Here is a 13,086-nt window from a genome sequence, read left to right as displayed (position 1 = left end):
CAATCAGAAGGCACTCTGTGTCAGGATCCAACGCCTACAGTTTCTTTGCTGGTCTTTTCCCCCCCGTTTCTGTCTGCTTACAAAGACGTGTTAGAGAGGGTTTCGTAAAGCGACGACCCGCGCGGCTTTTCTCCGTTATAAAACAGCTGCAAGAACTCCTTCCATTCTGCAACACTGCGATAGTTTCCTTTACATTTCAATCCCTCTACAATCGGTTAGCTGGGTTGCCATAGTAACTAATGAAAAAATGAATTCTGGAAATGCTTGTGTTGCCGCATTGTTGAATTTATTAATACGAGGGAAAATAGAGGCCACTGGGAGGGATAATAACAGCGAACGGAATGGCTTCGTGATCAGCTAAACACTTGAATACCTCCCCTCTCCCTTTTATATTAGGGGTGTTTAGATGAACACTCAGGGGCCATGGCTTTGCCATTGTCTCACTTGTCCACAGTGAAAAGCTGGTCTCTCACGTGGAATAGGTCCAATTACGTGAGGCACTGTCAATAACCATCTCAGCTCCCCAGCCCAGCACTCACAAGGCTGAATGTCAATGAGTGTGTTGGTGTCAGTCCCAAGCAAAAAAACACCAGCAGAGGGGGCTGTTGTAGCCACTAGGAAAATAAATAAAAATGTACTCTGTATGGTCTATGAAACAGTTAAAATTACGCAATTCTCAGCCAGGTGGGAGGCAAATGAACCTTACAGGGTCAAGCAGCAATTATGGACATCTTATTTCCTAACCACGGGCTCAACAATTCAGAAAGTTTCCAATAGTGGGAGAGTCCAGGACCAGAGGGCACAGCCTCAGAATACAAGAGCGCCCCTTTAGAAAAGAGATGAGGCAGGATTTCTTTAACCAGAGGGTGGTGAATCTGTGGATTTCATTGCCACAGACAGCTGTGCATTGGCTACATTGAAAGCGGAGGTTGATAGGTTCTTGGTTAGTCAGGGTGTCAAAGGTTATGGAGAGAAGGCTGAAGAATGGGGTTGAGAGGGACAATAAATCAGCCATGAAGTTGACAATGAGGTTAAAAAAATATCAGCCATGATTGAATGGCGGAGTAGACTCAATGGCCAATTTTCCTCCTATGTCTTATGGCCTTATAAGCAGCATGGTTCAAGATTATTAATGCTCATTTAGCAACTAAGAATATAAAAAAGCACCAGATGATTAGAATGAGCAGGAGAGTGGGTAAATCAAGAAAGAAGGCCACATGCATTCTGCGCCAGGTTTCTTTGATGGTGGAGACTTCAGCAACTTCAGGTGGGTGCTGCCTGGATTAGACAGCATGCCTTAAGAGGATCTGCTGAAATCCTGTTAACCTATCTAGGGCTTTTCTCTTTGGAGCAAAGGAGGATAAAGGTGCACAAGATGGTGATCGAGTGGATAGTCAGAGACTTTTTCCCAGGGTAGAAATAGTTAATATGAGGAGTCATAATTTTAAAGTGATTGGAGGGAAGTACAGGGGCATGTCAGGGGTTAAGTTCTTTACAAAGAACACCCTAGCAGGTTGGTGTTAGAGGCAGATACATTAGGGACATTTAAGAAACTTTTAGATAGGCACATAGGTGATAGAAAAATAGAGGGTTAAGTAGAAAGGAAAGGTTAGATTGATCTTAAACTAGATTAAAAGGTCGGCACACTAAAGGGCCTGTACTGTGCTGTAATGTTCTATGTTCTCTCAAAGGAACTGGATCGTTTTGTAAAAGGGAATAACATGTACAGTTATGGGGAAAGGATTGGAGAGTGGTGCTAACAGGTCTTTCTGAGAGTTGGTACAGCTAGATTAGGCTGAGGCTTTCTCCACATTTGGCATTGGTTTATTATTGTCACATATACTAAGATACAGTGAAAAGTTATCTCGCGTACTGTTCATACAGATCAAAACATTACACAGTGCATTGAGCTAGAACAAGGTAAAATAATAACAATGCAGAATAGAGTGTAAAAACTACCAAAAAAGTGCATTGCAGGTAAATGATAAAGTGCAAGATCATAATGAGGTAGATTGTGAGGCCAAGAGTCCAGCTTATCATATAAGCGGTCCGTTCATGGGTCTGATAACAGTGGGATAGAAGCTGTCCTTAAGCCTAGTCATGCGTGCTTTCAGGCTTTTGTATTTTCTGCCTGAAGGGAGAGGGGAGAAGGTCTGAGGCGAGTGGTATCTTTGATTATGCTGGCTGCTTTACTGAGGCTGACGGAAGCATAGACAGAGTCCATAGGGAGAGGCTGGTTCCTATGATGTGCTGGGCTGTGTCCACAGCTGCCATACACAACCACTATGTACACAGGCAGAATGCATCGATAAAAATTGTCAGAGTTGATGGGTACTTGCTAAATTTCTTTAGCCTCCCGAGGAAGCAGAGGCTAAGATGAGCTCTCTTGACCATGACATCAATGTGATTGGACCAGGACAGGCGATTGGTAGTGAGCGGTGGATATTCCATGAGGCAGTGTGACAGGAATTAAGTTATTTGTGATTAAACAAGAGAGGGCACAGAAAAGATCCACAAGGATCTTGCCTGGATTGGAGGGATTGAGTTATCAAGAGAGATTGGATAGGCTAGAGCTGCTTCCTCAGGAGCAAAGGAGGATGAGCAGTGATATGATAGAGTATAAAATTACCTGAGGCTTACTTTGGTTAGAGAGCCAGAGTCTGTTTCCCACTGTGGAGGTGTGTAAAACTAACAGATTTAAGGGGAGAGGGAGGAAGTTTGAAGATGATCTCAAGGATAAATGTTTGCACACAGAGTAGCTGGTATCTGGAGCGTGCTGCCCAGGAGGCTGGAGGCAGGGACCTTAACAACATTTAAAAGGCATCTGGACAACTTGTGAAATGAATGTAGGCAAGTGAGATTAGTATAGATAGACATAGTGGTCAGCATGGATGCGGTAGACAGAAAGGTCTGTTTCTGCACTGTACAACTCTAAGACTCTAAATCTGCCAACTGTAGCTTTGCTCATGTGGTAAGTTTTCTTGTTATTTGCCCCCCCCCCCCCCGATTTCCAAGGTACAATATGGCATTGGACTTCAGTGAGCTGTCTGCTGTAAGGTCACATGAGAAGTGTTGCTAAGTGTGAAAGACATTGCTTCTCCTCTCCTTGTTCTCCCTTCCCTCCTCCACTCGGATCACCCCACTCACAACTGTTGGATTTCTGCAAAAGCCAGGGAGATAGTTTGTCTTCCCACCTTTGGCCTAAGAGGACACACCATGACTGAGCACACGAAGGAGCTCAATTGTAAACAAGGGGACTTACAGTCATTAAATCATGTAACATATATGATTTGATGACCATAATCCCTTGTTTACAATTGAGCTCCTTCAAATGCTCAGTCATGGTGTGTCCACTCACGTGAGGATTGTTGAAGTACAGGCATTTTCATCACAGGCAAAACACTCCCCACCATCAAGCTGATCTTCAAGAGACACTATCTCAAGTTGGTGCCATCCATCATTAAGTACCCTCACCATCTGGGACATGCCCTCTTCTTGTTACTACCATCAGGGAGGAGGTATAGGAGCCTGACGACCCACACTTAATGATTCAGAAACAGCCCCTTTCTCTTCGCTATCAGAATTCTGAGCAGTTCACGACCACCACTTCATTATTCCTTTGAAATTTATAATAATTTTATGACCTTGCACAGTACTGCAGTACCAAAACAACTAATTTCACATTATGTAAGTTCGTGACAATAAACCAGACTCTGATTCGAAGTCTTCCTGATCTCATGGCCAATATTTACAGCCTGGTACAGCATTGAAACATAAGAGGCTACTGAGAGTAGTGGGCACAGCCTGGTCCATCACGGGCACAGCCCTCCTTACCACTAACAACACCTACTTCCTCAACAAGGTGGCATTTGTCATCAAGCATCCCCACTATGGGGTCATGCCCTCTTCTCACTGCTACTGAAGCTCGAAGTCCTGCACCATCAGGTTCAAACAACAGCTGCTTTCCTACAACTATCTGATTCTGAAACCCTAGTCCCACCTCAGTCACAGAACAGCACAGACCACCTCCTGCACTCCTATGAACTTGTCTCCTACTGGCACCTTATGTACAGTCCAGCATCACTTCATGGACATACAATCAATCTATGTATATACGTCATCTTACATATTTATACTTATTGTGTTTTTTATTAATATTATTTGTGCTCTTTATCTTGTTCTGCTTTTCTTTGAGCTCCATCAGTTCTGGATTAACAATTACACTTGTATACTGGAAATGACATTAAACAACCTTGAATCTTGATCTTGAAACAAAAGCAGTGCCCCAATCAAACATGCAGAATTTTAAAGGATAAATCTTGCGATCAAACACCTTTATTTCTATAAGACCACGATGTTTAGGAGTAAGATTAGGCCATTTGGCTTACCTGTTTCACCATCCTCTTTGTCCCACTTTCTCCCCCTAACTTTAATTCGCCTCCCCCACCCCTTCCCCATCAAGAACCTATCAATCTCCGCCTCAAGTACACCCAGTGACTCAGCCTCCACACCCCTCCATGGCAACAGTTTCCACAGATTCACCACCTGCTGACTGAAGACAACCTCTTACTGCTAGGGATCATTATTTGGAGGGTGAACAGTATAGTAGGTATAATTATGAATTAGCTAAACTGACAGGCAGTCTTTAGGAAATAAAACCTATACACAGTTTAACTTCCAACCGATACTTGGTGGTTTTCTATCCCCATCGAAACTACAAGGGAAAGACAATAGATGAATGTTCCTGCTATTGGTGGTTGTCCATTGAGTCCGGTGAATCAGGAAACTTGCGTGGGAAAGTTTATAAAGTGGGAAAACCATTGCACTGGGGCGGTTCCACTCTCCACACCACAGAAATCTGGTGCAGTAGTATGAACAAGTGTTACAATCCTTGGATGACCATTGCGTCTTCTGTGCCTCGTTGTGTCCTTCCCTCTCTATGGGGCATTGCAGTACTGCCTTACTAGCCATTGGATCTCACTACAGATCTCATATGCCTAGTCCACTGGAGCTGGCTTCACATGCTAGCACAACCACGTCCCGACCTTACTGAGGTATGAGGCCACTGGCCACCCTCACCTGGTGTACTGAGATGTGGCCACTGTCGCATGCAAACAGCTACTTGGAGCCACAGGTGAGAGCTGAGTGTCTGATGGGGACCAAAGGTGAGTGAGCTGCCCCAGAATGGACATGTCAAGCCCCTTCACCAGAGGTACTACCCCTCCCTGGACACACCCCATACCCTCTTGCTCTTAGCACATTGTTGAAGATGCACCTGTGTCACTTGATGCACAGTTATGGATGGGTCTGACTTTCCATTTAACAGTCTGGTTAGTTGTATATTCATGGAGCTATCCTTCAACTCTATAACAAATGGGGCATATTTCAGGTGTCTTTTGGAACAGACACTATTATTGAATATTCCAAGGGCTTCTGCTAATTGGGATGTACAGCCATTGTGAATATGTAATTGTGTGAATTTACCTGACTATATTCCAAATGTTAAATTAATTTGTTATAATCACAGAAGTTATAACAATGTAATTAATAACAATTAAGATTATAACAACTGAAACTGTAATTAATCATTTATTGTTACCTTTGTGTTGAAAGAGTATAAAACATCACGTCAGGAGAGTGAGATTCTCTTGGATTCTCTAGACCCCTCTCATGAAAGTTTGCTGTGTGAATAAAGATTTTTATATTTCCTCACAGACTCACCACCTTCTGGTTGAAGACTACCTTTACTTCCCTTCCAGTGAACTTCGTGACTTCAAAGGAAAAGGGAAATGTATAAGCATTTCAAACCCTGGCTCTGGCCACACTTGCATTCTAGATCCCGGACTTAAACTCTGGACTAATGAGTGAGCCAAATGGCAAACCATTTGGGCTTCCAAGTAATCGGATGCCAGATTATTGGAGATTTACAGTACTTTAAAATGTTGATGACAACATGAAATGGGGAGGAGATGTAAGTTGTGAAGAGGGCACACAGTCACTTGGATGAGTTGAGTGAGTGGTCAGACACAGTATGGTGCGCATAAATGTGAAGTTATGCACTTGAGGAATCAAGGAATTATTGAGATGAGGCAGCAAATTGGTGTTAGATGGATAATCATGACATCATTGAGTGGCCAAGCAGGCTTGAGGAGCCAAATGAGCTACTTGCTGGGGGAGGATTACTGGTGAAATCTGATATAGTTATAACAGAAGGAAAACTGACTCTTTTGGTGGGTGAAGCTAGTTTGCAGGAAACAGTTAACATTTCCAAAAAAAGCTGTGAAAATATAAAATCTGCTATCACAAAGGTAGGTAGCGAATTGTCATTAATGTGATATTAATTAGGACTCATTAGTGATGGCAAAATTCAGCAGATAAATAATTGCTGTAAGGAACACCTTCAGGACATCTGAGCCATTGTTTGAAGTGCCGTTACTTGTCTGCATAAATTACATGTTAACTTTGCAATACTCTGAGAGGAACAGAACCCTCAATGATTTTTAGAGAGAGTAAAATGTTCAGAACGGGGGGGGCGCGAAGGAAAGGGAGAAGTTATGGAAAAAGAAATAAAGACAACACATAGGTAGAGAATGGGAAACACAAATGGGGCATAACTGAACATGAAATCAGAAAAATAAGGCAGGTTTACATTTCTAGTAGCTGCACTTAAGCTGGAAGTGCTTTACGTACGGTCTTCTCTGAGGATCACCACCTTGTCACGGTGGAGAGACCCTGTGAGCTTCTGAGATCCTGTGAGTGATGCTGTCCGGAGTTTAGCTATCTGGGGCTTAGCTCCCAGTAAGGTCATCCATGGTGGTAAGATCAAGGGAGAGGCTCCCGAAAAAGAGTGATCCAACCAAGACTTCAGTGGTGGAGCTGGCAGAGGATGGTGGCAGTGAAGATGGAAGAATGCTGCAGCAGTGAAGGCCCCCAGTCACCTTGCATTCCATGCCACTGGACCATGACCCTAATCTGTCAAGGACTGTGTTGGTGGCTGCCCATCCATCAGCCTCCCCATGTTCAACAAAGTCATGCACATGTATTCCCCATTAAGGAATCCACCCCAACATCCCAGATTAAGTCCCATGGTGATCGGCCAATGCCAAAGGGTGCAGGATTGTGAGGTCTGGAAGCCCCGTGTTAGAATAAGTGGATTTCGGATCGGCCTCTACAACCACTTGATGACCCTCTAATAGGCAACTCCTTAGGAGAACATCAGACTCAACTGCAGTGATCGTACTACTACCACTACAGACAGTGATATGTTTTGGAGGCACAGGAGATTGCAGATGCTAGAATCTGGAGCAAATAACAAGTTTCAAGAGGAATTTAGTGGGTAGGGTTTCTGTAGAGGGAAATGAATAGTCCACATTTATGGTCAAGATCCTTCATCCGGATGGTGCACTGAGAAAGGGGGGAGAGAGGAGGTAGAGAGAGGATGCAAGGAAGCTAGAGAGAGTGGTACAGAGAACAAAAGAGTTGAACACTAAAAGGAAAGAAGTAATTCTGATGGCTACATAGAATTGATAATTACATCAAAGAGATATTGCTTATGACTCATTGTAAAGGATATTTACTTTTCTGATTGCATATCCTATTGGTGGGTGAATGATCTGCAACTCTCTCTCTACTTCCACCATGAACACTTACAATCAATTTCCCTTGAAGATTTATGGCTCAAAGGATAATAGTGTTGGCTTTCAATTGGGCTGGTTTCACCGTGATTAGAACAATACAGACGGTAATCTTCTTTCCAGTGATCTCAAGCCCGATTGTCCTATATCTGCAGCCAAAATACAGAGTCATAAAAATTTGAATTAATCAGTTTAATGAGTTAATATGATCCCACAAATCTACAAAGGCTTGGATAAAGATTCAGGACCTTTCATCACTGTTAATTTGCCTCTACTTATTTAAAGAGGTTTTTCATATCGAATAGGCTGGAGGTAATAGAACAGATTGGCCACAAATATTAATAACATTCAAATATACCTCTCCTGCCTGATAAGGATTATTTAAGCAAAATGAAAGTCTTTGGTTGTCATGGATATATGCGTGCAAGAACATCAGGTGCTGCAGCAATCACCTCCAAACACATACTTTTATTTACAGGGAACCATATGCAGAAAGACATATACAGGATAACCAGTGGCTGATACATGAATGCATGTGCAAGCAATCAAGGAAGATCTTCCCTAAAGAATATGTGAAATAAGACCATAAGACATAGGAACAGAATTAGGCCATTCAGCTCTTTGAGTCTGCTCCACCATTCCATTATGGCTGACTTATTATTCCTTTCAACCCCCATTCTCCTGCCTTCTCACCTTTGATGCCCTTACTAATCAAGAACCTATCAATCTCTGCTTTAAATATACCCAATTACTTAGCCTCCACATCCATCTATGGCCATGAATTTAACAGTTTCACCTCCTTCTCATTAAAGAAATTCCTCCTCGTTTCAGTTCTAAAGAGTCATCCTTCTATTCTGAGGCTGTGCTCTCAGGGCCTAGACTTCCCTACTATAGGAAAATCCTCTACATGAACACTCTATCTAGGGTGGAATTCTAGGGAAAGAATGACAACTGAGAACAATATAGGTTCACTGGTCCCGAGCGGGTAAAATATGGACTAAAAAGGATCCCTTTTAGTTAGCCTCACACAGCAAGGTGAGATTAAATCTAACTTGTAGCAGAGTGGATCATCTCCAGGCGGTTAAGACACTAGAGATTCTGAAGGTGCTGGAAAATCATGAGCAACACACACAAAATGCTGGAGGAGCTCAACAGGTCAGGCAGCATCTATGTAGGGGAATAAACAGTCCACATTTTGGACAAGGCGTTTCAGTTCTGAAGAAGGGTCTCAGCCCAAAGTGTTGACTGGTAATTTCCCTCCACAGCTGCCGTCTGACGTGCTGAGTCCCTCCGGCATTTTGTGTGTGCTGCCTGAACAGTTACTGTAAGTACAGCTGAAAATGAGAGTTGAAATTGAACAGACATTGTCAGAAATACTCAGCGGGTTAGGCAGTGTCTGTGGAGAGAGCCCTTCAGATTCTTTTAATTCCTCCGATTCAGAAAAATGCTGTTCAGATTGATCAGAAGCACTGACTCAGTTTCTCCCTCTAATGATGCTACCTGACCTACTGAGAATTTTCAGCATTTTGTATTTTTTTTCTATTTCTAATTCCAGCAGGTGTGGTATTTAGCTTTTAGACCTGAGAGCTATCTGCATTGATCAGCAAACAGCAGTCATAATGCAGTGTAGTTCTATAGGAGGGATCAGTGAATTCACTTTAAGTGGTACCATTTCATAAATATATAATTCAATGTTTTACAAGTGGCTTGAATTAAGCAATTAGTAAGAAAGCCAAATGTTTGTACCTTTCTGTGATTGTGTTTAGAGTAACACAAACAAAATGCTGGAGGCACTCAGCAGGTTAGGCAGTATCTACAGAAAGGAATAAACAGTCGATGCTTAGGCAGGAGACTCTTCATCAGGACTGTGCTTGTGATTGTGTTTATTGTACTCAAGAGTAGCTGCCAATAACCACTGAGAAGAGAAAGCCCCACTGCCCAGCCTCAATGAAGAGAGTTAGGACGAGCTAAAATCTCCGAGTTTAAGTTTCTCATTGGCACCTTGTTGTGGTTTAATGGGGCTTCTCCAGCTGCCCTGGAAATGAGCTGCTCCGGGAACTGGCTGGGTCTCTACACAATTCCTCTGCCAGGAGCTTTGAATTTATTCCCGGTTTGCTGGTGATATCTAACCCATAGCCGCAGCTAATGAGACAAAGCCGGTTAAGAAATTATGCTGCAGACTCTTAACACATTTCAGCTGCTTTCTAGGTAATTTCGCAGCTCATCTGAGACAGGCCAGATGAGGACGTGCAGAGATTCCTTACAGGGAATGGTGGGATTGAATTCTGACACTTCGTGCTAACCACTATGCTACTGTGGCCCCCTTCCGAGGCTTAGGTCAGGTGGTGACCCAAAAGAGCTCCTCAAAATGGTGATAGGCTGATAAAGTAGAAATACCATAGATACAAGATTTGGTCGCACATCCAGAAATAATGCAGGTAACACACACAAAATGCTAGAGAAACTCAGCAGGTCAGGGAGCATCTGTGGTGTCTTGATGAAGGGGCACAGCCTGAAACGTTGACCCTTTATTCCTTTCCATAGGTGCTGCCTGACTTCTTGAGTTCCTCCAGCATTTTGGATGTCCAGCATCTGCATGATCTCAAGTACAAATGTTTCCTATCTACTAGTTAATGTCTTTCAGAGAACAGCTTCTTCCCTTCTGCTACCAAGCTTCTGAATGGTCCAAGAGTACCACCTCACTATTTTGCTCTTCCTATTGATTCTTTAAATATATATTTTATAGTAATTTATAGTTAATTTTAATGTATTGCACTGTACTGCTGATGCAAAATAATAAACTTCACGACTTATATCAGTAATAACAAGCCTGATTTTCATTCTTCCATCCTCACCTGCTCTGCCTTATATGCGAGTGCAGGTCAACAGCTCTAAACACTTCTCCAAACTGGCCCAGCAAGGAAATCAATTCAATCAGGAGAGTGCCTTGGATGCCAGGTCTTGCCGGCAGGTCCATGTGCCTGTACAATTAGGCAGAAGAATCATATGGAGTGGTTGAAGGGAACAGAACGACTGCCTTGAAGGAGGAACTAAACGGACAGGAAGGAATAGACCATTGCAGTGATGGTGTAGGTGAGAGCTGACAGAGGCACACAGCAACTCTCATCGAGGGATCCGCGGTGGAAAGGGCAAGCAGCTTCGAATTCTTGGCTGACCACATCTCTGATGACCACTCCTCGGCCCAACATACTGACGCAGTTACGAAGATGCCACTCCAGCGGCTATACTTCATTAGGAACTTGAGGGGGTTTGGTATGCCTACGAAGACACGAGCAAATTTCTACAGAGGTACCACGGAGAGGATTCTGACTGGTTGCATCACCGTCTGGTATGATGGCACCGATGCAGAGGATTATAAAAAGCTGCAGAGGGTTGTAAACTCATCATGGGCACAAGCCTCCCCACCATTGACAGCATTTCCAAAGGGCAGTGCCTCAAGAAGATGGCATCCATCATTACGGACGTCCACCATACAGGCCATTCCCCCTTCTCATTGCTACTATCAGGGGAAATCTAGGAGCCCAAAGCTATATGCTCAGTCCTCTCAAGCACCTCTTACTTCACTTATGGAAGAGACTATGGTTCCCATATTGATCTCACCCACTTTAGGACCCACGGTGGAAGCTAGCCATGAATCCCTAAGAATACAGACTGTCCTACAAGTAGATTTAACAACAGAAGAGGATTAAGAATCTCTGAACAGAATAAAAATGATACATTATATCATGAGATAAAAACATAACAATATGTTTTCATATCACACTTCTTTAATAACACATACCATAGTATTTCAGGGGAGTATCATCAGATAAGGAGACAATAAAAGCAAACAGTGAATTTTGGTTTCTAGGACTAGACGGCCTATGTTGAGGGAGAGGGGCAAGGAATTTACAGGATCCAAAGAAAAATTTTGGGATCTTGTCTGAGTAGGGAGTGGAGTGAGATACTCTCTCCGCAATTAATAGAGTAATTGAGTATGGAAACTGGCCTCTCAGCCCAACTGGTACATGCTGACCACAGCATCCTTCCCTCTAGTCCCAGTAGTCCCCGTTTAGCCCTTAACCCTTCAATGTCTGTTCAGAAAGTCTTAAAAACTGCAGCATCCCTACTGATTTTTAAAAATCTCTGGCCTTTTATCACTGAAAGTAGAGAAGGCACATTCAGAGCAGTATTGAGAACCACACTCACAGGCATCGGGAGCCCAATGTAAATGTGAGGAGGAATGCACCAATTCACAAGTCACCCACCCTTATGGCATCTCCTCCCCATCTGCCCCAGTCCCACACTGGCTTCATCTATCATTTCAGCATGCCGGAAACCAGAGCCAGAGTTGAAGCAAGTTGTTCTCAGATTTAAGATTCATGTGTCACGTTTATATTGAAACGTACAGAGCAATGCATCATTTGTATCAACTGCCTATAAAGAATACAATGCTGGGATGTGTACTGGAAGAATAGAAAAGAGGAAGTGTGTATTTATATAGAATTCTACAACATCCTCACTTAGTTACTCTGAATTCCAGTGCTAGTTTACATAAACGAATAGCCAGATAATCTGTGTAATCCATAGCAGACAAAAATGCTTTTACATAGTGCTGAGCGCACATTTTGAGCACCATAGATCTCTCAAAAATACCAAGCCTGCATTTCAGAGTACAGAAGTATTAAGTCCCAAATCTCTAAGGCTGTGAGTTAACAGGAAGGATAAGCAAAAATGCATACAATATAAAAAGCTGCTTAAAATAATAAATGCAATTTAATATCATTTTTTCACTTCATGATATGGCTAAGAAACATTTATTTCCTGAAGCATAAATGGGAACAAGTGACAACAGAATAGATACCAGCAAAATAAGTCACTCATTTAAGAACAAATTATTCCAAGAAAGTCGACAGATTGAAAAGAATGGGCTGATTCAAAGTACAGTTAGTTGCTGAGAGTTAACCTTGGGTTGGCATCTCTAATGATAAATCTATTCAGCAGGTGCCAGATGACACAGCAGTCTGCAGAATGTTTAGGGAAACTAGTTTGATTCACTGCCAATCTAGGCTCACCAATAAATAAACAGGAACTAAGATTTTTTGATAATTGCAGTGGAGTTATAGGATTTTACACCTCCCCAACATCACAACGCTTGCGTTCCTGTCCTACTGACTGTCATGACCATGCCAAGATACCATGTCCACTTAATAGATCGAGAATAAAATATTACTTAGTGAACAGTTTTCTGCAAGTGATCACTTTCTATTTTTACAAGTAGTTCAGACCTCTCCTCAGTTTGATGAAGGGACAATCCTTCAGAAAATGCAAAATTTCTGTATCTTGTCATAGCTACAGGAGATGATGGATTAAACACCCCAATGGGTAAGACTGCCTCCCGGTAACTGTTGCTGCTTTCTCTTTGATTGAGCAGGACCCATATTCTGAATGG

General features: G+C 42.7%; 1 protein-coding gene across 2 annotated transcripts in view; it reads right to left on the bottom strand.

The window, feature by feature from the left end:
* LOC140187816 (rap1 GTPase-activating protein 2-like) overlaps positions 1–13,086 on the bottom strand; it is a 448,669-nt gene that overhangs the window by 279,022 nt on the left and 156,561 nt on the right. The gene's annotated exons all lie outside the window — the stretch shown is intronic.

The sequence above is a fragment of the Mobula birostris genome, chromosome 25 (assembly GCF_030028105.1).
Source record: "Mobula birostris isolate sMobBir1 chromosome 25, sMobBir1.hap1, whole genome shotgun sequence".
In the NCBI taxonomy this organism is placed as follows: Eukaryota; Metazoa; Chordata; class Chondrichthyes; order Myliobatiformes; family Myliobatidae; genus Mobula; species Mobula birostris.
The sequence above is the reverse complement of the archived record's forward strand: the minus strand, read 5'-3'. Positions and strand labels throughout refer to the sequence as shown.